Genomic DNA, 27563 nt, shown 5'->3' on the forward strand with positions numbered 1-27563 from the left:
AAATAAAGAGAGAAACGTCTGACTACGTTCAGTTTTGCTCATCTGTTTGAAAATTAAATAACATAAGAGGTTTGTCAGCACAGTCATTTATATTTTTCCACGGGGACGTTTCAACTTGACATTGAACACAAGAACGGTGAGTCATTGAACAAGGTGTCTATCATCATCGCAAACCTGTCCGATCTCCAGCATGCCTGCCGGTCACATATTGCTGTGACGCCTGCAGTGCTGGAACGTGTGGACAGTCTCATTGGATGTGATCGACGTATTACAATCAAACACCTCGCTGTTCAACTCGACGTCTCCGTTGGTAGCGCTGACACACACATCCACCAGTTGGGATACTCAATGGTGTGTGCCTGCTTGGTTCCTAGAAGACCATACACAGCAACGAACTACCATCTGTGTGGAATTATTTGCGCGTTATGTGGATGATCGTGACAGTGTTCTGTCGAACTTCGTCAAGGGTGATGAAACTTGGATTCATCACTTCGAAACGGAAATAAAACGGGAATCCATGGAGTGGCGTAACACCATCTCTTCTCTGAAGAAAAAATTCAGTGTCGTACCCTCAGCCGGTAGAGTAATGGCAACGTTCTTTTGGGACTCTGAAGAGATTATTGTTGGACTGTTCTCGCTCGTCCACCCTACATCCCGGATCTCGCGCTTCCCGACTTCCATCTGTTTGACTAAATGAAGGATGCACTATGCGGCAGGCAGTACATGGATGATGGAGAGGTAACTGATGCAGCATGATGTAGGCTCTGACGTCGACCAGTAGAGCGGTTCCATCTGGGCATACAAGCCCTCCGACTAATGTGACGTAAGGCCATCGCATTTAACGGAAATTATGTTGAAAAAAAGGGTTTTGTAGCCAAAAAGAGTGGGGTATAAGAACTGCTGAACTTGAATCCTGGATAAAACCAAATTGGTTTCTGAAAACAATGTGTTGCATTACCTGTTGAACACTCCTCGCATATTTTGCTGGTTGTCCTACACTTACTGAAATTCTTGATTTATGTATCTTGTTTATCTTGAACAGCAAGTGTCCCATGTCCTTTTCTTGCCTATTTTGAAGAACATACAGATCATTTACTTGTAATCGCTATTACTTATTTCTACTTGCCTAAGTCATTAATTGTATACTGAAAAATGTTTCTGGGTAGCTTTATTTGACGCCATCCCCTGCACAAACGTCATAAGACACATTGTTCAGATGATGAAACAATTTAGAGCTTACGTAGTTTTCCCCCCATTACTACTGATAAGTATCCCGTACTTCATCGCAGCCGGCAGCTGAATGCAGAATAGTTGTGTACAGATTTTTGTCTTCACGAGACGACTTGCACAGCGCATTGTATTACTCTCTTTGACTTTCTGTAATAGATAATGTAAATTCATTCTTTCGAAGTACATTTTTATTGAAATTATTTGGAAAACTATTATCAGTAGTTGATTCTGTTCAAAAAGGCCTAGAGGAGCCGAACACTACCGACCGACACCGATTACCCTCAGTCGATAGGCGCCACTGGAAGCGGATATGGAAGGGCATGCGGTCAGCACGACGCTCTCCCGGCCGTTGCCTGCTTTCATGACTGCAGTTGCTAATTCTCAGTCAAGTAGCTCCATAGTTTTCCTCATAGGGTCTGAGTGCACACCGCTTGCCAGCAGCGTTCAGCAGTCGTGGACGGTGACCCATCCAAATGCTAGCCCAAGAGCACTTAACCTTGGTGCTCTGACCGGAAGTGGTGTTACCACTGCAGCATGACCGTTGGCACTATCAGTGATTAGCTATTTCACTACTGACGTTTCATGATTACAAATATGGGCCATGATCCCATTACAATGTATTCAGCCACAAGCTGACCACACCACAATTTTGGTAGGATCTGATTAGTGCAACCCAAAGTGTTTGATGTTCAGTTATACAAGCTATGCTTGTATTTATTAGTTGCACAATGAATTATAAGTGTGGGCTATTGTATTTATCACCATTTCATTCTCTGGGTTGTGCGGCGGCTCCATGCTAGGTGCTATGTGGATGCAGAGTGTGTGGTATGTTCAGTGTGGCTGCCGCCGTTGGATAAGCAGCTGCCAGCAGCAAGTCGTATACTCTTAGCTCACTTATTTGTTACGTAGCTTAATTCGTAATTTCTTTGCGTGTTTTTGAGTACTTGCATTGTTTAATTCATAAATTTCGGGCGTATTATAGTATTTGAGAGTTGCAGCATCGCGCTTTAGTACCTGAATAGTGTAAAATCGCGTAGTCTCCTTTTGCTGCCTAGCAGTGTGTCACCAGTGCCCAAGTAGCAGCATTACTGCATTTACTAGGCAATCTTGTATTTTAATAACCATTTAAATTTTGTGTCGAACTGTTTGTGCTCTCCGTAGATTACTTCAAAAAATGGTACAAATGGCTCTGAGCACTATGGGACTAAACTTCTGAAGTTGTCAGTCCCCTAGAACTTAGAACTATTTAAACCTAACTAACCTAAGGACATCACACACATCCATACCCGAGGCAGGATTTGAACCAGCGACCGTAGCGGTCGCGCGGTTCCAGACTGTAGCGCCTAGAACCGCTTGGCCACCCTGGCAGGCGTAGATTAGTTCAGACGATCTTTGCACAACAGTTTTTAGCATGGATAGGGACTGCGACTGCTGTGTTCGGATGCGGACTGAGTTGGCATCCCTTCGCTCCTAGCTTCAGGCAGTGTTGGCTTCGGTCACACAGCGTGAGGCTGTTGCCAATGGGCATCGCTGTGGGGGTCCAGATGGGCTTGTGTCGGGGACAGCCAGCTCGTCCCACGCATCCCCCGATCGGACTACGGCTGTGGCTGCCCGGGATACTGCCCACATTGAGGGCGACGCCACACCCGTGGTAGAGTAGGAGGTCGTCTCGAGGTGTGGCAGGGGGCGAAAGACATTCCGCAGGGCTGAATGGAAGGCCTCTCCAGTTTGTCTGACGAACCGGTTTCAGGCTCTGTCCTGGCTGATACTGATCTTCAGCTGGACATGGCTGCTTGTCCTGTTCTAGAGGTTGCCCCTCAGTCTGCAAGATCCAGGCGGTTGCAGAGGGTGGGCTTACTGGTAGTTGGGAGCTCCAACGTCAGGCGCGTAATGGGGCCCCTTAGAGATATGGCAGCGAGGGAGGGGAAGAAAACCCATGTGCACTCCGTGTGCATACCGGGGGGAGTCATTTCAGATGTGGAAAGTGTCCTTCCGGATGCCATGAAGGGTACAGGTTGCACCCATCTGCAGGTGGTCGCTAATGTCGGCACCAATGATGTGTGTCGCTATGGATCGGAGGAAATCCTCTCTGGCTTTCGGCGGCTATTTGATCAGAGCTCACCATCTGCCGCATCATGAACTGACTGCGGACTTTTGGTACAGAACCGAGTGGAGGGTCTGAATGAGAGGCTGAGACGGTTCTGCGACCGTGTGGGCTGCAGATTCATCGACTTGCGCCGTAGGGTGGTGCGATTTCGGGTTCCGCTGGATAGGTCAGGAGTCCACTACGCACAGCAGGCGACTATACGGGTAGCAGGGATAGTGTGGCGCGGACTGGGCGGTTTCTTAGGTTAGATGGCCTCGGGCAAGTACAGAAAGGGCAACAGCCTCAAAGGGTGTGGGGCAAAGTCAGGACATGCGGGGACCATGCAGCAATCGGTATTGTAATTGTAAACTGTCGAAGCTGTATTGGTAAAGTACCGGAACTTCAAGGGCTGATAGAAAGCACTGAAGCAGAAATCGTTATGGATACAGAAAGCTAGCTGAAGCCAGAGATAAATTCTGCCGAAATTTTTACAAAGGCACAGACGGTGTTTATAGACGATAGATTGCACGCGACCGGAGGTGGCGTGTTTGTCGCTGTTAGTAAGTTTATCCTGTAGTGAAGTAGAAGTGGGTAGTTCCTATGAATTATTATGTGTGGAGGTTACACTCAACAACCGAGCTAGGTTAATAATTGGCTCCTTTTACCGACCTCCCGACTCAGCAACATTAGTGGCAGAACAACTGAGAGAAAATCTGGAATACATTTCACATAAATTTTCTCAGCATGTAATAGTCTTAGGTGGAGATTTCAATTTACCAGATATAGACTGGGACACTCAGATGTTTAGGACGGGTGGTAGGGACAGAGCATCGAGTGACATTATACCGAGTGCACTATCCGAAAATTACCTCGAGCAATTAAACAGAGAACCGACTCGTGGAGATAACATCTTGGACTTACTGATAACAAAAAGACCCGAACTTTCCGACTCTGTAAGCGCAGAACAGGGAATCACTGATCATAAGGCCGTTGCAGCATCCCTGAATATGGAAGTAAATAGGAATATAAAAAAAGGGAGGAAGGTTTATCTGTTTAGCAAGAGTAATAGAAGGCAGATTTCAGACTACCTAACAGATCAAAACGAAAATTTCTGTTCCGACACTGACACACTGACAATGTTGAGTGTTTATGGAAAATGTTCAAGGCAATCGTAAAATGCGTTTTAGACTGGTACGTGCCGAGTACAACTGTGAGGGACGGGAAAAACCCACCGTGGTTCAACAACAAAGTTAGGAAACCACTGCAAAAGCAAAGAGAGCTTCACTGCAAGTTTAAACGCAGCCAAAACCTCTCAGACAAACAGAAGCTAAACGATACCAAAGTTAGCGTAAGGAGGGCTATGCGTGAAGCGTTCAGTGAATTCGAAAGTAAAATTCTATGTACCGACTTGACAGAAAATCCTAGGAAGTTCTGGTCTTACATTAAATCAGTAAGTGGGTTGAAACAGCTTATCCAGACACTCCGGGATGATGATGGCATTGAAACAGAGGATGACACGCGTAAAGTTGAAATACTAAACACCTTTTTCCAAAGCTGTTTCACAGAGGAAGACGACACTGTAGTTCCTACTCTAAATCATCGCACAAACGAAAAAATGGCTGACATCGAAATAAGTGTCCAAGGAATAGAAAAGCAACTGAAATCACTCAACAGAGGACAGTCCGCTGGACCTGACGGGATACCAATTCGATTCTACACAGAGTACGCGAAAGAACTTGCCCCCCTTTCTAACAGCCGTGTACCGCAAGTCTCTAGAGGAACGGAGGGTTCCAAATGATTGGAAAAGAGCACAGATAGTCCCAGTCTTCAAGAAGGGTCGTCGAGCAGATGCGCAAAACTATAGACCTATATCTCTGACGTCGATCTGTTGTAGAATTTTAGAACATGTTTTTTGCTCGAGTATCATGTCGTTTTTGGAAACCCAGAATCTACTATGTAGGAATCAACATGGATTCCGGAAACAGCGATCGTGTGAGACCCAACTCGCTTTATTTGTTCATGAGACCCAGAAAATATTAGGTACAGGCTCCCAGGTAGATGTCATTTTCCCTGACTTCTGGAAGGCATTCGATACAGTTCCGCACTGTCGCCTGATACACAAAGTAAGAGCCTACGGAATATCAGACCAGCTGTGTGGCTGGATTGAAGAGTTTTTAGCAAACAGAACACAACATGTTGTTCTCAATGGAGAGACGTCTACAGACGTTAAAGTAACCTCTGGCGTGCCACAGGGGAGTGTTATGGGACCATTGCTTTTCACAATATATATAAATGACCTAGTAGATAGTGTCGGAAGTTCCATGCGGCTTTTCGCGAATGATGCTGTAGTATACAGAGAAGTTGCAGCATTAGAAAATTGCAGCGAAATGCAAGATGATCTGCAGCGGATAGGCACTTGGTGCAGGGAGTGGCAACTGACCCTTAACATAGACAAATGTAATGTATTACGAATACACAGAAAGAGGGATCCTTTATTCTATGATTATGTGATAGCGGAACAAACACTGGTAGCAGTTACTTCTGTAAAATATCTGGGAGTGTGCGTGCGGAACGATTTGAAGTGGAATGATCATATAAAATTAATTGTTGGTAAGGCGGGAACCAGGTTGAGATTCATTGGGAGAGGCCTTAGAAAATGTAGTCCATCAACAAAGGAGGTGGCTTACAAAACACTCGTTCGACATATACTTGAGTATTGCTCATTAGTGTGGGATCCGTACCAGATCGTGTTGACGCAGGAGATAGAGAAGATCCAAAGAAGAGCGGCGCGTTTCGTCACAGTGTTATTTGGTAAGCGTGATAACGTTACGAAGATGTTTAGCAAACTCAAGTGGCAGACTCTGCGAGAGAGGCGCTCTGCATCGCGGTGTAGCTTGCTGTCCAGGTTTCGAGAGGGTGCGTTTCTGGATGAGGTAACGAATATATTGCTTCCCCCTACTTATACCTCCCGAAGAGATCAAGAATGTAAAATTACAGAGATTTGAGTGTGCATGGAGGCTTTCCGGCAGTCGTTCTCCCTTCGAACCATACGCGACTGGAACAGGAAAGGGATGTAATGCCAGTGGCACGTAAAGTACCCTCCGCCACACACCGTTGGGTGGCTTGCGGAGTATAAATGTAGATGTAGAATATATTGTGGGCTGCTTTTTTTTTATAGAGGCATGTGTGTCTCGAAGGGATCTCTCAGCATCCTGAAGAACTAGTGGTATTGTGGAATTCTGTGTCAGGGAGTCTTCTGGAGCCTGCAATGCAATGATAACATTGTGACCGACTATTACAATAGTCTTGTCCATTCTTCTTCACTCTGGTAGCGTCTGGCCGTAATGTTATTACTGGTTGGTCTTAAGAGCTAAGCTATGATGCAGTCGCTCCTGTTTTCCAGGTCCTCCAGAACCCGCTGAGAATTATTGTACTGATAATGTTATTCCCATGTCCTGGTTACATTTGAAATCCGAGTAACACGTTTGCTCTCCCGTCAAGGTCAGAACAGTGTCGTGACCTCACGTTTGATACTTCTGTTAAGTTTTGAATCAATAGCTATACTGTGTAACCGTTGCAATTATTAGTGTGCCATTCAAGTTGTGTGTTCTGTGGGGTTTGTTAGTTAAAGAAATTTGCTATTTAGTTCCAAGTTGCCATTACTGCTTTTAAATCTGTATGACTGAACTACGTGTCTTGTCATACAGTAAATCGGCTCCTACAGCTAGACACCGTTTAGAAAGGCTATGTACCAGTCATTAATATTATTTCGTATTAGACTTTAAATTTTAAGTGTTGAGCACTAACTGAAGTTAATTACTGTTGCGTGTTTTCTTAATCTGTTCACGGCATAGAACTTGGGAGTAACGCCATTTACGAGATTTAGTATTTCAGATTGCGATTGTAAGTTGATATTTAGTGCAGTTATCTCCAGGTCTTACTTGCTCGTCACATGGCTCTGACATTTTATGGTTTTTCCCTAACATTCTGTAAAACTCATTTGAGTTTTGACCCCTTTTCTTTTCCTGAGCTATAGTCAGTGCACAAAGTTTGTGGTTACAGCTTAGTTTCATATGAATTACCATCAGACTGATAAACATCTATTTCTTGAAGCACGATATAATCAGTAATTGTAACGTGAAGAGTAGAGCAAGAGTTACTCATTCTATGAAAGTTGAAACAAGGTTTTTGGTGTTAATATTAAAGTTTTAAATTTTGTATAATACATTATTTTAGGCAAAATGCGTAATGCAGTTTTGAACCATCACCTTACTCCCCCCTTCCCGTTCCTACCACTTCACTTAGGTCACAGATGGTAGTGGTTGAGGAAACTCAAATAGAACAACAGTATGTCATAGATATCCTGTGCCCTCATGCAACAGCTTCGTGGCGCCATTTTTCAACAGGACAATGCTGTCTACACATGCAACATGTCTCCATGAACTGTCTGTGTGATGTTGAGGTATACTCCTGACTAGCATGGTCCACAGACCTGTCGCTTACAGAACATGTGTAGGATCAGCTCGGTCATCATATCCATCCCTAGAGCCAGTATCCAGGCCATCAGGGACCAGTTACAATACCTTGGGCTTGTTTCCCTCAGAAGAGTATGCAGCGGCTTTGTGACACATTTACCAACTTAGTAAGTGCATCAGTCAGGTCAGAGATGTGCAATGTCAAACTGATATGTTGCTTAATACTGCCAAGTTTATTCTAAGTGCGATTAGATTTTGTTATCACTAAAATAACATCACATAACCTCTCAGTTTCCAAAGTTTCATTTCGTTTTCTGCTCCCTTTCTGGGTACTTTATTCTTTTTTTTTTTGGGGTGGGGGGGGGGGGAGCTGTTAGATAAACTGCAATCCATGAACTGTGTAGTGCATTATACCTAGCATTCATTCACAAGCTCTGGTTTATTCTCTTTCCAGTCACATACGTTGTTTAGGAAGAATGACTCTATGTGCACTGTAATTAGTCTAATCTTACCTTCATGGTCCTTGAGGGAGCAAAATGTGGGAGACTGGAGCATTATCTCAGGTTTCTCTCTTAACTGTACCAATATCATGGGGGTACATTGAGCACACTGGGGGAAATTCTCATGAGCACATTTCTTTGTGGGACACATTTCCAGGGAAATTTTAAAAAACTGCCACTCGTGTCTAAAATAATATTACTGGAGTAGAAAATAATCTGGGGCACAAAAATCATTAAATCAGAAATACCAGATAATAAAATTCGTTTCTGTAATAATTTTTAAGTTTCTTCATTCTCTCCTGTCTTACTTTAACATTTTCAACTTAAAAAAAATTAAAATTCCTACCAATAATTGATTTATGTGGTTAAATAATCTTGAACTTAGCTCCCTAAAAGTTTTTCCTCCATAAATCGAGTATACAGATATTCACTACCAGTAATGTTATACAAAACATTTAATCTAACTCACTTATCTACTTAAACAAACTGGAATTATCCTCAGTAGTGATTCCATTTATGTAGAAACATTTCAGGAACATAAAAATCTGTGTTATAAATGGATAACAGTGTAAAAACTGGGAGATTTGATATGAAAGATTTTAATCAAAATAAATAATATTATTGAAGCTATAGGATTATTTAAGGTATATCATATTCATGCATGCATGCAGCTTTACTGTATGATTAAATGATGATGGCGTCCTCTTGGGTAAAATATTCCGGAGGTAAAATAGTCCCCCATTCGGATCTCCGGGCGGGGACTACTCAAGAGGATGTTGTTATCAGGAGAAAGAAAACTGGCATTCTACGGATCGGAGCGTGGAATGTCAGATCCCTTAATCGGGCAGGTAGGTTAGAAAATTTAAAAAGAGAAATGGATAGGTTGAAGTTAGATATAGTGGGAATTAGTGAAGTTCGGTGGCAGGAGGAACAAGACTTCTGGTCAGGTGAATACAGGGTTATAAACACAAAATCAAATAGGGGTAATGCAGGAGTAGGTTTAATAATGAATAGGAAAATAGGAATGCGGGTAAGCTACTACAAACAGCATAGTGAACGCATTATTGTGGCCAAGATAGATACGAAGGCCCACACCCACTACAGTAGTACAAGTTTATATGCCAACTAGCTCTGCAGATGACGAAGAAATTGAAGAAATGTATGATGAAATAAAAGAAATTATTAAGATTGTGAAGGGAGACGAAAATTTAATAGTCATGGGTGACTGGAATTCGAGTGTAGGAAAAGGGAGAGAAGGAAACATAGTAGGTGAATATGGATTGGGGCTAAGAAATGAAAGAGGAAGTCGCCTGGTAGAATTTTGCACAGAACACAACATAATCATAACTAACACTTGGTTTAAGAATCATGAAAGAAGGTTGTATGCATGGAAGAACCCTGGAGATACTAAAAGGTATCAGATAGATTATATAATGGTAAGACAGAGATTTAGGAACCAGGTTTTAAATTGTAAGACATTTCCAGGGGCAGATGTGGACTCTGACCACAATCTATTGGTTATGACCTGTAGAATAAAACTGAAGAAACTGCAAAAAGGTGAGAATTTAAGGAGATGGGACCTGGATAAACTGAAAGAACCAGAGGTTGTACAGAGTTTCAGGGAGAGCATAACGGAACAATTGACAGGAATGGGGGAAAGAAATACAGTAGAAGAAGAATGGGTAGCTTTGAGGGACAAAGTAGCGAAGGCAGCAGAGGATCAAGTAGGTAAAAAGACGAGGGCTAGTAGAAATCCTTGGGTAACAGAAGAAATATTGAATTTAATTGATGAAAGGAGAAAATACAAAAACGCAGTAAATGAAGCAGGCAAAAAGGAATACAAACGTCTCAAAAATGAGATCGACAGAAAGCGCAAAATGGCTAAGCAGGGATGGCTAGAGGACAAATGTAAGAATGTAGAGGCCTATCTCACTAGGGGTAAGATAGATACTGCTTACAGGAAAATTAAAGAGACCTTTGGAGGTAAGAGAACGACTTGTATGAATATCAAGAGCTCAGATGAAAACCCAGTTCTAAGCAAAGATGGGAAAGCAGAAAGGTGGAAGGAGTATATAGAGGGTCTATACAAGGGCGATGTACTTGAGGACAATATTATGGAAATGGAACAGGATGTAGATGAAGATGAAATGGGAGTTATGATACTGCGTGAGGAGTTTGACAGAGCACTGAAAGACCTGAGTCGAAACAAGGCCCCCGGAGTAGACAACATTCAATTGGAACTACTGACGGCCTTGGGAGAGCCAGTCCTGACAAAACTCTACCATCCGGTGAGCAAGGCGAAATACTCTCAGACTTCAAGAAGAATATAATAATTCCAATCCCAAAGAATGCAGGTGTTGACAGATCTGAAAATTACCGAACTATCAGTTTAATAAGTCACAGCTGCAAAATACTAACGCGAATTTATACAGACGAATGGAAAAACTGGTAGAAGCCCACCTCGGGAAAGCTCAGTTTGGATTCCGTAGAAATGTTGGAACACGTGAGGCAATACTGACCCTACGACTTATTTTAGAAGGAAAATTAAGGATAGGCAAATCTACGTTTCTAGCATTTGTAGACTTAGAGAAAGCTTTTGACAATGTTGACTGGAATACTCTCTTTCAAATTCTAAAGGTGGCAGGGGTAAAATACAGGGAGCGAAAGGCTATTTACAATTTGTACAGAAACCAGACGGCAGTTATAAGAGTCGAGGGACATGAAAGGGAAGCAGTGGTTGGGAAGGGAGTAAGACAGGGTTGTAGCCTCTCGCCGATGTTGTTCAATCTGTATATTGAGCAAGCAGTAAAGGAAACAAAAGAAAAATTTGGAGTAGGTATTACAATTCATGGAGAAGAAATAAAAACTTTGAGGTTCGCCGATGACATTGTAATTCTGTCAGAGACAGCAAAGGACTTGGAAAAGCAGTTGAATGGAATGGACAGTGTCTTGAAAGGAGGATATAAGATGAACATCAACAAAAGCAAAACAAGGATAATGGAATGTAGTTTAATTAAGTCGGGTGATGCTGAGGGAATTAGATTAGGAAATGAGGATCTTAAAGTAGTAAAGGAGTTTTGCTATTTGGGGAGCAAAATAACTGATGATGGTCGAAGTAGAGAGGATATAAAGTGTAGGCTGGCAATGGCAAGGAAAGCGTTTCTGAAGAAGAGAAATTTGTTAACATCCAGTATTGATTTAAGTGTCAGGAAGTCATTTCTGAAAGTATTCGTATGGAGTGTAGCCATATATGGAAGTGAAACATGGACGATAAATAGTTTGGACAAGAAGAGAATAGAAGCTTTCGAAATGTGGTGCTACAGAAGAATGCTGAAGATTAGATGGGTAGATCACATAACTAATGAGGAAGTATTGATTAGGATTGGGGAGAAGAGAAGTTTGTGGAACAACTTGACCAGAAGAAGGGATCGGTTGGTAGGACATGTTCTGAGGCATCAAGGGATCACCAATTTAGTATTGAAGGGCAGCGTGGAGGGTAAAAATCGTAGAGGGAGACCAAGAGATGAATACACTAAGTAGATTCAGAAGGATGTAGGTTGCAGTAGATACTGGGAGATGAAAAAGCTTGCACAGGATAGAGTAGCATGGAGAGCTGCATCAAACCAGTCTCAGGACTGAAGACCACAACAGCAACAACATCATATTCTTTAAAAAGAGCAAAAATATTTAAATGAAAAAGAGAAAATATTTACAACTATTGCTTAAAAAATAGCTATACCACACAACTCTGATAGGAAAAATAGAAACAGAATTAAGTTATTATTCTTACAAAGAGCATATATATATATTAATAAAATACTGCAGAGCAACTGAACAAAGCCTATATGCAAAATAGTAATATTTATGCATTAATCATGATGTTGTTCAAAAAATGTTAGATGAGGAATTAAAACAAGAAAGAGTGTGTTACTTATTCTTAATGAAACCTGATAAGGTGAAAAATTATTTTTCAGTTTTTGTTACTTTCTGGTTCTCAATATTTTTTTTATTCCCAAAATAGTGAGTTCAAACATTTTAAGAGAAACCAGAGGAAACATATTTAGAAAACAGAAAATACAGTAAAAACAATTACAGCATATATAATTGTTTTAAGGAAATTTGCAAGAAAAAATTTATTTTTACAACATAAGATGTAGGAAACTTAGTTTATTTTATCTTATTAAATGATTTTAATATCTATGGGCCACTGTATCATAGTCCCACACAACTTCTCTTGTGTTACACTGAAATGAGAATTCTTTATTAACTTGCTTGGTGATTAAATTTTCATACTTGAATCTCTGACTGTCTGATATTATTCTAATTGCATCTTTTACTTGATTATCATTGATTTTATCATAGAATCGCCATTTACCTTCTGAATGCCCTGTCAGTCAATTCACCCATCATTCAATCTGTTTCCACAGTATTTTTACCATAATCAATAATCTATACTGCCCATATAAAAATATGTAACAAATTGTCCAAGCTTTTCTAATATAGCACACAACATAAGCTTTGCATTTGATGTAGTGAATGCTACTACAAAAATATTGGTAGCAGTGTTATTTTTTACATTATAATGATTGAAGTTGTACTTCGTTTGAACCATATTCTTATTAATAATGTTGATATCTTTGTTCTCTAACTGATCATCAAGTAATATCTCATATTATTGTTGTAAATTGGTAACATACTCAGCTTTACTCATATTTTGTCATTGTCCAAATTTTCCCCATGTCTCAGCTACAATATGTTTTCCTGGATTTTCCTTCATATTATCTAAATCCAATTTAATACCCATTTTTCTTCTTTCACAGGTTTTATGTAGGTTTGTTCTTTCAAAATCATGCGGACTAATTTTTCATTTGCATAAAGTCTCTTATTAATTTTTAAAACAATATGTTGCTTTTTTCTACAATTCCAAATGTCATAGATATCTAAAATTTTATATTCTTTTTGTATGGCTTTATGTACTTCATCAGTTGTCGAAGTTCCAATAAAACTTCTTTCATCATCAATGTGATTATGTTTATTTATTTTCTCTTTTACACACAAAGGAAAGAACAGTTTTTAATTTTTATCAATCTTTATTCATTCTGGCAAATGAGGATGAAACAGTAATCTGGATGCTAATATTTTACATTTTATGAACCCATACCATTTCACTGTCTAATACCTATATTTGCAGATTTTTATTGTTAGATAAGGAGTGTACAAATCAATATATTTTATTTTTGTGTTACCACATCTGCTTTTGCTCCTAATTTTGTTGTATTTGTTAAAAGGCATCTCTTGCAGCTTCATCAGGAGACCAGATGTATCTTTCAGCAAAAGGAATTTTCGCTGGACGTCTATCTTCACAACACACAGACAGCCTATCTACAACTGTCTTGTTACATACCTGATGCTGGCAGACATAATAATCTTGGTATTCGCCATTAACATAACATCAGTTTTCAGTATATTTCTGACACCCATTAATTCTAATTTCTTCATCAAACTTTCTTTCACATACACCACTATTTGCGTTTTTTATTGCATGTACCATCCATTATTTTTAATTTTCACTAGTAGTTGACAGAATCTACATCTTTCCTGGGTCTGTCAGGAGATCTCAGTGAATTCTAACGTAGACATTGGATGTCAGTGGAGTAACAAATCCATTTACGATATTTCAAGTCTTTGTTTCCCAAGACAACTGCTGGTGATGTGACTGTGAAGTGGAAAAGCAAAGAAGCCACCCCAGTTAACCTTTTGGTGGTTGATCAGATACCTAAGTCTCCCTAAAGTTATAAACAGTTTTGAGCGTTGGGCGTCTACATCTCATATCTGTCTAGTGATAGCTTGTAGCACGATGCTTTTGGAACTTGGAGAAAAGTTCCACGTATAGAAGGCGGTGAGCTATCAAATAGGGCGGCGTGTGTTTGTTGTGTATCTATTTCACGCAAATCAGATCAAATCACTGTCTTCTGTATTCCAAGAACGACTGAAACAACTAACTGTTTTTTCTTATACATCATAGATATTATTTCGAAGCACAACTACACAACTCACTAAATCTACTGGTTTGTACATCATGTGAATGCTGTGGCACATATATGCCTCAGAAAACTTTATAAAATGTAGAAAACATTGGTACGTGGTATGCCAAAGCCGTCTTCCCACGTTATGCTGAAAAGTTTTGTGATATTTCATCTTTTCCATTGTCAGGAGAGTAAATGTGTTTTGGTACTAATTTGACGACAGCTGTCATCCTGATAAAATTGTTCTAAAATTAAACATCTAATCCTGAAATTCCTTGGTTCACATGAAACCATGGGTTTAGTTAGGAGCCGGCCGAAGTGGCCGTGCGGTTAAAGGCGCTGCAGTCTGGAACCGCAAGACCGCTACGGTCGCAGGTTCGAATCCTGCCTCGGGCATGGATGTTTGTGATGTCCTTAGGTTAGTTAGGTTTAACTAGTTCTAAGTTCTAGGGGACTAATGACCTCAGCAGTTGAGTCCCATAGTGCTCAGAGCCATTTGAACCATTTTGTTTAGTTAGGTTCGTGGGACGAAGTGCCCATTGCATTGACTTTCAAAATAGGTCAGGTTGAAATTATTTTGTAGTAGAAGTGTATTATTTATCACAAGAGAAGACAGGTTTTGACCTTTTACTTTTCAAATATATGGAGAATAAATTTTAGCGCTGAAAAGGTTAAATCAAGACCAGGCACACTTCATGTATTGACAGATATGGATCGTCGAACATTGGATGATTGTGAAGAGTAGCATGACGTCAGCGAAAGGAATCACCCGTGACTTCCAGACTGCTACTAGCACTGCTGCTAGTATATTGGCTATGCGTAAAGTGTTAAAACTAGTGCGGTGCGATAGTCGTGAAGCTCCGCACGAACTGTAGATTCCTGTAGTCAACATTAACCGATGTACGAGGTTACGTAAAGATCGTTGCCACTGGACAATGGATGACTGGCAAGGAGTGGTTAGGAATGACGAATCACACTGTACCCCACAGCAAGCCGATGGAATGGTTTTAGTTTGGTGAATGCTTGTAGAATTTTACCTGCCGTCTTATATAGTGCCAACAATGGAGTAGAAGGAGGTTTATGTGTTGGTATGGCGGTAGGTTTCGTGATTAGTGTGTGTTCGACTTATTGTGCTCATGAAAGTGCTAAATGTGGAAGGATATCAACACATTTTATAACATCATGAACTGTGTATGTATTTGAACAGTTCGGAAATTGATTGTATCGACATGATAATGCATCCTATTATAAATTATCACATGTGAGGCAATAATTTGAGGAAATAACATTTCTGAAATTGACTGGCCCGCCCAGAGTCCCAACCCGAAACCAATGGAACACCTATGGGATGAGTTAAAACGTCGATTTCGCTCCAAAGCCCGGAGACCAACATCACTATCTTTTCTGGTTTCCGCAGTTGAGGAAGGATCTGCTGTCATTCCTCCATCTCTTTGAAAGTGTCCACTGCGCGGTCAAAGCCGTCATGAAGGGGAAGAGTGGACACACCCCATTTAAGGTGCACTAACAGGTGCCCAGATAGTTTTAATCAGACAGTGCATGATGATGATGGATGAATCATCAGAACTTTAACATGCAAATTAAAAACGAACCGCGATCCCGAGGAGGGCAATTGAGGCGTTGGCATGGGGAAGTAAATGAAAAGTAAATATGGTAGAAGCAAGAAACGATATGGACGCTACGAAATACGGAGTTGTATTTACAAGATGGAAACACAAACTCCACATTAACTTTACAAATATATTTACAGCAAGCTGTTACATTGGGAGGCGCAGGAGGAGGAGATAAAAGTTTAACGACCCGTCGACAACGAGGTCAATAGAGACGGAGCACAAGCTTGGATTAGTAGCAGAGAAGAACACCCCGGCATATGCCTGAAGCAATTTAGGGAAATCACAGAAAACCTAAATCAGGATGACATTCGTCGAACTGGTGGTAGTGAACGAACTGCAGCAATCTTCTTGAGAGATTTACCCTTTTTTCAAATGTTCTTTCTCCACAGTCCCATATCATTGGACGAAACTTTTGTATATATTATAAGCTTATCCCTTACAATTCTGATTCAGGAAGCAGGACATATCTTCACTGGTGATGTATGTAAGAAGGTAGTGCATACCGAAGTGAAGTCATAGAAATCCTTCTCCGTCATCTTTGCGATACTGAATGGTTTTACGGTCTTTGCTTATCTAATTATATCAGCTATTTCGTCAGGCGTCATTGGTTGTGAAACCTTATTTCTCTTCTCTATTACGCTGAAATCTCGGTCACAAGACACATACGAATGCCCCAGCAGTAGAAATTTAAAACTGGCATTATAAACCATACTGTTTACCACTGTGTAGATTAAAGGCATTAAAACATCCGACTTTTATTTTGGCCAGCGCAGTTGTCACACCAAACAGTCAGAGTTAGACTCAGTGAGAGATATTTGTCTTCTGCTCCAAGAACGATCGTCGATATTATGCAGCCTTGCTTGTTTAATCTACACTACGCTGATTTAACCAAAAACGTAATTCCCTCGACTTATCTAGTAATTTTAGTTACAAAACTGGGTGCACCTTCAAAACTACGGCAGTTATATTTGCATTTACAGATATTCTGCACAAAGGAATTATGCAAATCGGTTATGTCATAATAAAACACAGAACTAGGTGTTATCACTGAATGTAGTCAAATAAATTTCATTGAAGACGGAAAATATGAATTAGGAGCTTGTATGAGGTTTCGAAGGTATTTTGTCGTAATAGCAAGTCATACTAACTTCACTACCAAATCAATAACATGGTAATGAAAGATCGGTCATAGAATAAAAGGTGGCAACTCGGTGGCTCGTTGACTTACTGTCATATCCACCCCAGATCACGTAACGTTGCTAACAAGTTGTGAGGTAGCAGGCGAGTTGTGGCGCCCTGGAAATACTCAATGTTCGGAGTTGGGGTGGCTGCACAGAACGCTGCTCAAAGCAGCGGCTCGTTAGCAACCACGTGATGCCATACAATAGCTGCACCACGTGATTCTTAGCTGGCCGCGTGGCTGGGAATTCCTTGGTGACGCTGTGTCGATGAAAGAGACTTGTACGCCGAGAGTGCCAAAGATGGCGGACTCTGTGAAACGTTAATGGCATACATTTAACCTCTTCATATAGTGATTTATAGTAGCCAGAGGAATCATGATACGTCCGCAGCTCGTGGTCGTGCGGTAGCGCACTCGCTTCCCACGCCCGGGTTCCCGGGTTCGATTCCCGGAGGGGTCAGGGATTTTCTCTGCCTCGTGATGACTGGGTGTTGTGTGATGTCCTTAGGTTAGCTAGGTTTATGTAGTTGTAAGTTCTAGGGGACTGATGACCATAGCTGTTAAGTCCCATAGTGCGCAGAGCCATTTGAACCATTTTTTACTCATGATACTTCAAAAAGAAACATGTACATTACCATTATTTGCACGACGATTCTGATAGTGTAATCAGATTTTCCATATCTTTATTAGTTTGAAGTTTAGTATCTGACTGTAAATTGTGCGACTAACCCCGAGTATCGAATTTCCAAAATCTAAACGGTTCATACGATTTTATCGATCGATGTGTCTTTAGAAAGCTGTTAGTGTAAACCTAAACTGGTGTGGATTACAGGCATGTAACTTGAATAGTACATCAGTTATTGGAGGTTAAAGTAGCTGATTACTATCGATCGCGACAGGTCATAAGTACTCCACAGTTACACGAAAAAACGATAGCAGCATGCTTATAAATATATTTATTCATCTATGTCCTTGTTTATATCCGATATATCCTATTCATGAAGATATTGGTCAATAACTTACTGAGTTTTAAGAAAGCACAGAGACGTTAGGCTACTGGCCTAATTTTGTTTCTATTCCATTGATATATATTTATTTAATTTGTTTATGTATTTAATAATGTGTGTTAGAGCGTGTCTATGGTCCAGTCGTAGGAATATTTATTTAATTTCAAGTTATTTAAATGTAAATCCAGTATTTCGAATGTGTTTCAAAATGTTTGTGAGTGTGCGTTAGCTTGGAGACATGACGGGAGCGCTATCGCCAATCACAGCGCTCGTTACTAAGGGAGGCGACTACCGAAGTGAATGGAGGGACAGTTCTGAATGCTGCGACGCGAAAGACAAGTACAGGAGAGGACACGAGAGAGTGCTGGACGACGAGGCGCGACGGGCAGAGCATATTTCATAGTGCCGACTTGTGCACTAGTGAGATTTCCTTGGCTTCTAAAGTGAACACGTAGTATGCGTTTAGAAGTGAGTATCTCGTGAGCTACATTGTTGTTCATAACTAATTACGTGAAGTAGGAATCTATTGTTTCCCTGTTATTCAACTTATATTTTATTTTATTGCTGGACCGTCGACACCAATAAGTATTTTCTAGTAATAAATGGCATTCCTATAGGTACATCTACTATTGTACTCATTATTTAAAGTCGTTAAGAATAGCACCTGCAGATTTTATTTAATTGCAGTCTTTCATTTATGAATGTGTATTCATTCAAAATTCGCAATTGCCGAGTGACAGGAACCTTCGATCATTCGATTCAAGTATATATTCATATTGTATACTTAGACGCAGCAGTATTTGACCTGTAACGCGGCAACTAGACAACGATACCAGCCAAAACTTTTAATATTTCATTTCTGAGTCTGAGGGTACGTAGCTGAAGGCCACACCACTCCATCGTTTCATTATTTATTTGAAAGCCCGCAAAGTGCCGCCTTGCGTCCTTTATAAGAATGAAAGTACTCACAACTTTTACTATGAAATTACAACCCTTAGCTGCTTACAGACGTTGACATACGTCAACGGGGACAGACGATGTGTGCCCCGACCGGGACTCGAACCCGGCATCTCCTGCTTACATGGCAGACGCTTCACCCATCTGAGCCACCGAAGACACACAGGATAGTGCAACTGCAGGGATTTATCTCTGACACGCCTCCCGCGAGACTCACATTCTCAACGTATTGTCCCGCACTACATTCTTAGTGCCCCCGCCCATTATACTCATTACTCGCGGCGCGTTGCCGATACCCGTAAGAGTTTGGGCACTGTTTGTGCATCCGCACAGAAGAAGAAGATGGTCAAGTGGTCGGTGAGCCTTATATATGGGAAACATTCCACGTGGGAAAAATATATCTAAAAACAAAGATGATGTGACTTACCAAACGAAAGTGCTGGCAGGTCGATAGACACACAAACAAACACTAACATACGCACAAAATTCAAGCTTTCGCAACCAATGGTTGCTTCGTCAGGAAAGAGGGAAAGAGAGGGAAAGACGAAAGGATGTGGGTTTTAAGGGAGAGGGTAAGGAGTCATTCCAATCCCGGGAGCGGAAAGACTTACCTTAGGGGGAAAAAAGGACAGGTATACACTCGCACACACGCATATCCATCCGCACATACACATACACAAGCAGACATTTGTAAAGGCAAAGAGTTTGGGCAGAGATGCCAGTCGAGGCCGAAGTACAGAGGCAAAGATGTTGTTGAAAGACAGGTGAGGTATGAGCGGCAGCAAATTGAAATTAGAAATTAGCAGAGATTGAGGTCTGGCAGATAACGAGAAGAGAGGATATACTGAAGGGCAAGTTACCATCTCCGGAGTACTGACAGGTTGGTGTTAGTGGGAAGTATCCAGATAACCCGGACGGTGTAACACTGTGCCAAGATGTGCTGGCCGTGCACCAAGGCATGTTTAGATACAGGGTGATCCTCATTACCAACAAACACTGTCTGCCTGTGTCCATTTATGCGAATGGACAGTTTGTTGCTGGTCATTCCCAAATAGAAAGCTTCACAGCGTAGGCAGGTCAGTTGGTAAATCACGTGGATGCTTTCACACGTGGCTCTGCCTTTGATCGTGCACACCTTCTGGGTTACAGGACTGGAGTAGGTGGTGGTGGGAGGGTGCATGGGACAGGTTTTACACTGGGGGCAGTTACAAGGGTAGGAGCCAGAGGGTAGGGAAGGTGATTTGGGGATTTCATAGGGATGAACTAAGAGGTTACGAAGGTTAGGTGGACGGCGGAAAGACACTCTTGGTGGAGTGGGGAGGATTTCTTGAAGGATGGATCTCATTTCAGGGCAGGATTTGAGGAAGTCGTATCCCTGCTGGAGAGCCACATTTAGAGTCTGATCCAGTCCCGGAAAGTGTCCTGTCACAAGTGGGGCACTTTTGGAGTTCTTCTGTGGGAGGTTCTGGGTTTGAGGAGATGAGGAAGTGGCTCTGGTTATTTGCTTCTGTACTAGGTCGGGAGGGTAGTTGCGGGATGCAAAAGCTGTTTTCAGGTTGTTGGTGTAATGGTTCAGGGATTCTGGACTGGAGGAGATTCGTTTGCCACGAAGACCTAGGCTGTAGGGAAGGGACCATTTGATGTGGAATGGGTGGCAGCTGTCATAATGGAGGTACTGTTGCTTGCTGGTGGGTTTGATGTGGACGAAAGAGTGAAGCTGGCCATTGGACAGATGGAGGTCAAGGTCAAGGAAAGTGGCATGGGATTTGGAGTAGGACCAGGTGAATCTGATGGAACCAAAGGAGTTGAGGTTGGAGAGGAAATTCTGGAGTTCTTCTTCACTGTGAGTCCAGATCAGGAAAATGTCATCAATAAATCTGTACCAAGCTTTGGGTTGGCAGGCCTGGGTAACCAATAAGGCTTCCTCTAAGCGACCCATGAATAGGTTGGCGTACGAGGGGCCATCCTGGTTCCCATGGCTGTTCCCTTTGATTGTTGGTATGTCTGGCCTTCGAAAGTGAAGAAGTTGTGGGGCAGGATGAAGCTGGCTAAGGTAATGAGGAAAGAGGTTTTAGGTAGGGTGGCAGGGTCAAAGGAAAGGCTCCATCGCAGCGAGGCCCTGGACGTGCGGAATATTTGTGTATAAGGACGTGGCATCAATGGTTACAAGGATGGTTTCCGGGGGTAACAGACTGGGTAAGGATTCCAGGCGTTCGAGAAAGTGGTTGGTGTCTTTGATGAAGGATGGGAGACTGCATGTAATGGGTTGAAGGTGTTGATCTATGTAGGTAGAGATACGTTCTGTGGGGGCTTGGTAACCAGCTACAATGGGACAGCCGGGGTGATTGGGTTTGTGAATTTTAGGAAGAAGGTAGAAGGTAGGGGTGCGGGGTGTTGGTGGGGTCAGGAGGTTGATGGAGTCAGGTGAAAGGTTTTGTAGGGGGCCTAAGGTTCTGAGGATTCCTTGAAGCTTCGCCTGGACATCAGGAATGGGACTACCTTGGCAAAATTTGTAAGTAGTATTGTCTGAAAGCTGACGCAGTCCCTCAGCCACATACTCCCGATGATCAAGTACCACGGTCGTGGAACCCTTATCCGCCGGAAAAATGACGATGGATCGGTCAGCCTTCAGATCACAGATAGCCTGGGCTTCAGCAGTGGTGATGTTGGGAGTAGGATTAAGGTTTTTTAAGAAGGATTGAGAGGCAAGGCTGGAAGTCAGAAATTCCTGGAAAGTTTGGAGAGGGTGATTTTGAGGAAGTGGAGGTGGATCCCACTGTGACGGAGGACAAAACTGTTCCAAGCACGATTCAATTTGGATAGTGTCTTGGGGAGTTGGATCATTAGGAGTAGGGTTAGGATCATTTTTCATCGTGGCAAAGTGATATTTCCAGCAGAGAGTACGGGTGTAGGACAGTAAATCTTTGACAAGGGCTGTTTGGTTGAATCTGGGAGTGGGGCTGAAGGTGAGGCCTTTGGATAGGACAGAAGTTTTGGATTGGGAGAGAGGTTTGGAGGAATGGTTAACTATTGAATTAGGGTGTTGTGGTTCCAGATTGTGTTGATTGGAATTTTGAGGTTTTGGGAGGAGTGGAGCTGCAAGTGGGAGATTGAGTAGATGGGAGAGACTGGGTCTGTGTGCAATGAGAGGAGGATGAGGTTTGCTGGAAAGGTTGTGAAGGGTGAGTGAGTTGCCTTTCCGGAGGTGGGAAACCAGGAGAATGGATAGTTTTTTGAGGTGGAGGGTGGCATGCTGTTCTAATTTGCGGTTGGCCTGTAGGAGGATGCTCTGAACAGCCGGTGTGGATGTGGGAGAGGAAAGACTGAGGACTTTTATTAAGGATAGGAGATGACAGGTGTGTGCATTGGCTGAGTTGATGTGTAGGTGAAGGATTAGGTGGGTGAGGGCAATGGATTGTTCAGTTTGGAACTGGTATAGGGACTGAAGGAAAGAAGGGTTACAGCCAGAAATGGCAACTTTAAGTGTGAGGCCTTTGGGGGTAATGCCAAATGTCAGACAAGCTTGAGAAAATAAAATATGGGAGTGTAATCTGGCTAGGGCGAAGGCATGTTTCCGGAGGGAATGTAAATAAAACTTAATGGGGTCGTTGTGGGGATGGTGTGAGGGTGACATGGTATTAGAAGGTGGAAAGTGTAACATGAGGCTGAAATGAAACTGAAAATAAAAATATAAATATATGTGGAGAGATAAAGGTGAACTGGAAAGCAACTGGAGATCTGGTGTGAAAAAAGGCGAAAAAGTGCTGGTTATAGCTGGGCTTGTTGATCCTGTGGTGAACTTGGGTTGGTAGACAACGATGTGCACAAAGGTTAGGTGGTTGTGTTGCCGCCAAAACACGTTAAAGGGTGGAGCAATTCGGGAAAATTGCGAAAAAACTGTGAGCAAATGTATTGAAAGGAGTGGTTTTGTGGTGGCAGATTGTGAAAATGAGGCTAACAATTGTCTAACGAAGAAATAATGACGTTAAAACCTGTGGGAAGCGGCTAAAAAAGATCAGTGATGTGGGAAAAACGGAAATGGAAAAAAAGGCGAAAGTTATTAGAACTAGCCGAAATGGCTGTTTAATAGCTGAAAGGAACTGTTTGTGAATTGGAAACGGTGGATTTTATAGCAGCGGTAGTGTTGAAAGGCAGGTCAGTTGGTCAATCACTTCCTCAAATCCTGCCCTGAAATGATATCCATCCTTCATGAAATCCTCCCCACTCCACCAAGAGTGTCTTTCCGCCGTCCACCTAACCTTCGTAACCTCTTAGTTCATCCCTATGAAATCCCCAAACCACCTCCCCTTCCCTCTGGTTCCTACCCTTGTAACTGCCCCCAGAGTAAAACCTGTTCCATGCACCCTCCCACCACTACCTACTTCAGACCTGTAACCCGGAAGGTGTACACGATCAAAGGCAGAGCCACGTGTGAAAGCATCCACGTGATTTACCAACTGACCTGCCTAAACTGTGAACCTTTCTATGTGGGAATGACCATCAACAAACTGTCCATTCGCATGAATGGACACAGGCAGACAGTGTTTGTTGGTAATGAGGATCACCCTGTATCTAAACATGCCTTGGTGCATGGCCAGCACATCTTGGCACAGTGTTACACCGTCCGGGTTATCTGGATACTTCCCACTAACACCAACCTGTCAGTACTCTGGAGATGGTAACTTGCCCTTCAGTATATCCTCTCTTCTCGTTATCTGCCAGACCTCAATCTCCGCTAATTTCTAATTTCAATTTGCTGCCGCTCATACCTCACCTGTCTTTCAACAACATCTTTGCCTCTGTACTTCGGCCTCGACTGACATCTCTGCCCAAACTCTTTGCCTTTACAAATGTTTGCTTGTGTATGTGTATGTGCGGATGGATACGTGTGTGTGTGTGTGTGTGTGTGTGTGTGTGTGTGTGTGCGAGCGTATACCTGTCCTTTTCTCCCCCTAAGGTAAGTCTTTCCACTCCCGGGATTGGAATGACTCCTTACCCTCTCCCTTAAAACCCACATCCTTTCGTCTTTCCCTCTTTCCTGACGAAGCAACCATTGGTTGCGAAAGCTTGAATTTTGTGTGTATGTTTGTGTTTGTTTGTGTGTCTATCGACCTGCCAGCACTTTCGTTTGGTAAGTCACATCATCTTTGTTTATATATATATATATATATATATATATATATATATATATATATATATATATATATATATATACTCCTGGAAATTGAAATAAGAACACCGTGAATTCATTGTCCCAGGAAGGGGAAACTTTATTGACACATTCCTGGGGTCAGATACATCACATGATCACACTGACAGAACCACAGGCACATAGACACAGGCAACAGAGCATGCACAATGTCGGCACTAGTACAGTGTATATCCACCTTTCGCAGCAATGCAGGCTGCTATTCTCCCATGGAGACGATCGTAGAGATGCTGGATGTAGTCCTGTGAAACGGCTTGCCATGCCATTTCCACCTGGCGCCTCAGTTGGACCAGCGTTCGTGCTGGACGTGCAGACCGCGTGAGACGACGCTTCATCCAGTCCCAAACATGCTCAATGGGGAACAGATCCGGAGATCTTGCTGGCCAGGGTAGTTGACTTACACCTTCTAGAGCACGTTGGGTGGCACGGGATACATGCGGACGTGCATTGTCCTGTTGGAACAGCAAGTTTCCCTGCCGGTCTAGGAATGGTAGAACGATGGGTTCGATGACGGTTTGGATGTACCGTGCACTATTCAGTGTCCCCTCGACGATCACCAGTGGTGTACGGCCAGTGTAGGAGATCGCTCCCCACACCATGATGCCGGGTGTTGGCCCTGTGTGCCTCGGTCGTATGCAGTCCTGATTGTGGCGCTCACCTGCACGGCGCCAAACACGCATACGACCATCATTGGCACCAAGGCAGAAGCGACTCTCAGCGCTGAAGACGACACGTCTCCATTCGTCCCGTCATCCACGCCTGTCGCGACACCACTGGAGGCGGGCTGCACGATGTTGGGGCGTGAGCGGAAGACGGCCTAACGGTGTGCGGGACCGTAGCCCAGCTTCATGGAGACGGTTGCGAATGGTCCTCGCCGATACCCCAGGAGCAACAGTGTCCCTAATTTGCTGGTAAGTGGCGGTGCGGTCCCCTACGGCACTGCGTAGGATCCTACGGTCTTGGCGTGCATCCGTGCGTCGCTGCGGTCCGGTCCCAGGTCGACGGGCACGTGCACCTTCCGCCGACCACTGGCGACAACATCGATGTACTGTGGAGACCTCACGCCCCACGTGTTGAGCAATTCGGCGGTACGTCCACCCGGCCTCCCGCATGCCCACTATACGCCCTCGCTCAAAGTCCGTCAACTGCACATACGGTTCACGTCCACGCTGTCGCGGCATGCTACCAGTGTTAAAGACTGCGATGGAGCTCCGTATGCCACGGCAAACTGGCTGACACTGACGGCGGCGGTGCACAAATGCTGCGCAGCTAGCGCCATTCGACGGCCAACACCGCGGTTCCTGGTGTGTCCGCTGTGCCGTGCGTGTGATCATTGCTTGTACAGCCCTCTCGCAGTGTCCGGAGCAAGTATGGTGGGTCTGACACACCGGTGTCAATGTGTTCTTTTTTCCATTTCCAGGAGTATATATATATATATATATATATATATATATATATATATATATATATATATACGAATATTGGTATTTGTTCTTTCGGACATGTCCGAAAGAACCGATACCAATATTCGTATACTCATAACTTTGACATTCAGCTACTTCTAAGCCGCTGGTGACGTGTATTACTACATATAAATCTGAAAAATTATTAGTTTTCACTTACTACTTTTCCGACGTCAATGCCTCAATTAACGACGAAAGTGGTTCTGCACGTAGACTGTTTGGCAGCAGACATTGCAGAGCAGCGAGCGGTATTCCGCGCGCAGAGCGGGAGGAAATCCCTGGCGATGTATGTGGGACTATAAAACTGGCCGGCGGGGACGTGCAGGCCTGAATGGAAAAAGTCGGTGAGGCGGCGGTGCGGCGCTGGCTGACGACCAGAATAACCGGTCCCTGGGGGCGCCGCGCTGCGTCCGTCCGACGAGCCGGCACCGCACGGCACGGAACGGCACGGTACACAGCGACGCATTCCTCCGCCAGCGCCTCCCACCACCTCCTCCTCCTCCTCATTCAGCTACTCCACTCACTGTTGCTTCATCGTTTCGTCCCTGCGACATAACGTTATCATCAGAGGTCTGCGCAGGTGCGGATATCCGCAACAATGACTTCTTTGGGATTACAAAAAAATGGTTCAAATGGCTCTGAGCACTAAGGGACTTTACTTCTAAGGTCATCAGTCCCCTAGAACTTAGAACTACTTAAACCTAACTAACCTAAGGACATCACACATCCATGCCCGAGGCAGGATTCGAACCTGCGACCGTAGTGGTCGCGCGGTTCCAGACTGTAGCGCCTAGAACCGCTCGGTCAACGCGGCCGGTTTGGGATTACAAGTTAAAGGGTAGCATCAGTATTAAAATTTTCGTATACTTCCATACCAGAGAACAATAATAAGAAATCAAGGTTGTGTTTTTTTTTTTAATTTCTCATATGATGTCTCAAAAATACGTGTTCTACAATCAATCTGTGACGCTAATTCTGGAAATTACTTTTATATTGTCGTATCACATCAGGCTTTTTCACAAAATAGGACCTAATACTTAAAACATTTTAACTAATGTAAAATTTTAACCAAGGACTGCAGTTTCATAATCATTGTTTCTTTGGTATATGCCAGTATACAGTTAAGAATGAAACAAACACGAGGCACCGGTGTAATATTCTACAATCCAAACTGAAGGGCCAAAGAAACTGGTACACATGCCCAATTTCGTGTTGGGTTCCCGCAAGCACGCAGAAGAGCCGCAACACGACTTGGCATGAAGCCGACTTATGTCTGAAGTAGTGCTTGAGGAAATAAACAAAATGAATCCTGCTGGGCTCCCATAAATCCGTAGGAGTACGAAGGCGTGAAGATCTCTTCTGAACAGCGCAGTGCAGCGCATCCCAACTATGCTCAATAATGTTCATGTCTGGTGAGTTTGGTGGCCGGTGGAAGTGTTGAAACTCAGAAGAGTGTTCCTGAAGCCACTCTGTAGCAATTCTGGACATGTGGGGTGCCGCATTTTCCTGCTGGACTTGCCCAAGTCCGTTGGAATGCACGGTGTACGTCAATGAATGCAGGTGATCAGACAGGATCCTTACGTACGTGTCACCTGTGAGAGTCGTATTTAGACGTACCAGGGGACCCATATCACTCCAACTGTACACCCCCACACCATTATAGAACCTCCACCAACTAGAACAGTCCGCGGCTGACAAGCAGGGCCCATGGATCCATGACGTTGTCTCCATACCCGTACTCGTCCACCCACCCGATACAATTTCAAACGAAACTCGTCCGACCAGGCAACATGTTTCCA

Source organism: Schistocerca americana, chromosome 4 (genome assembly GCF_021461395.2).
Source record: "Schistocerca americana isolate TAMUIC-IGC-003095 chromosome 4, iqSchAmer2.1, whole genome shotgun sequence".
Classification (NCBI taxonomy): Eukaryota; Metazoa; Arthropoda; class Insecta; order Orthoptera; family Acrididae; genus Schistocerca; species Schistocerca americana.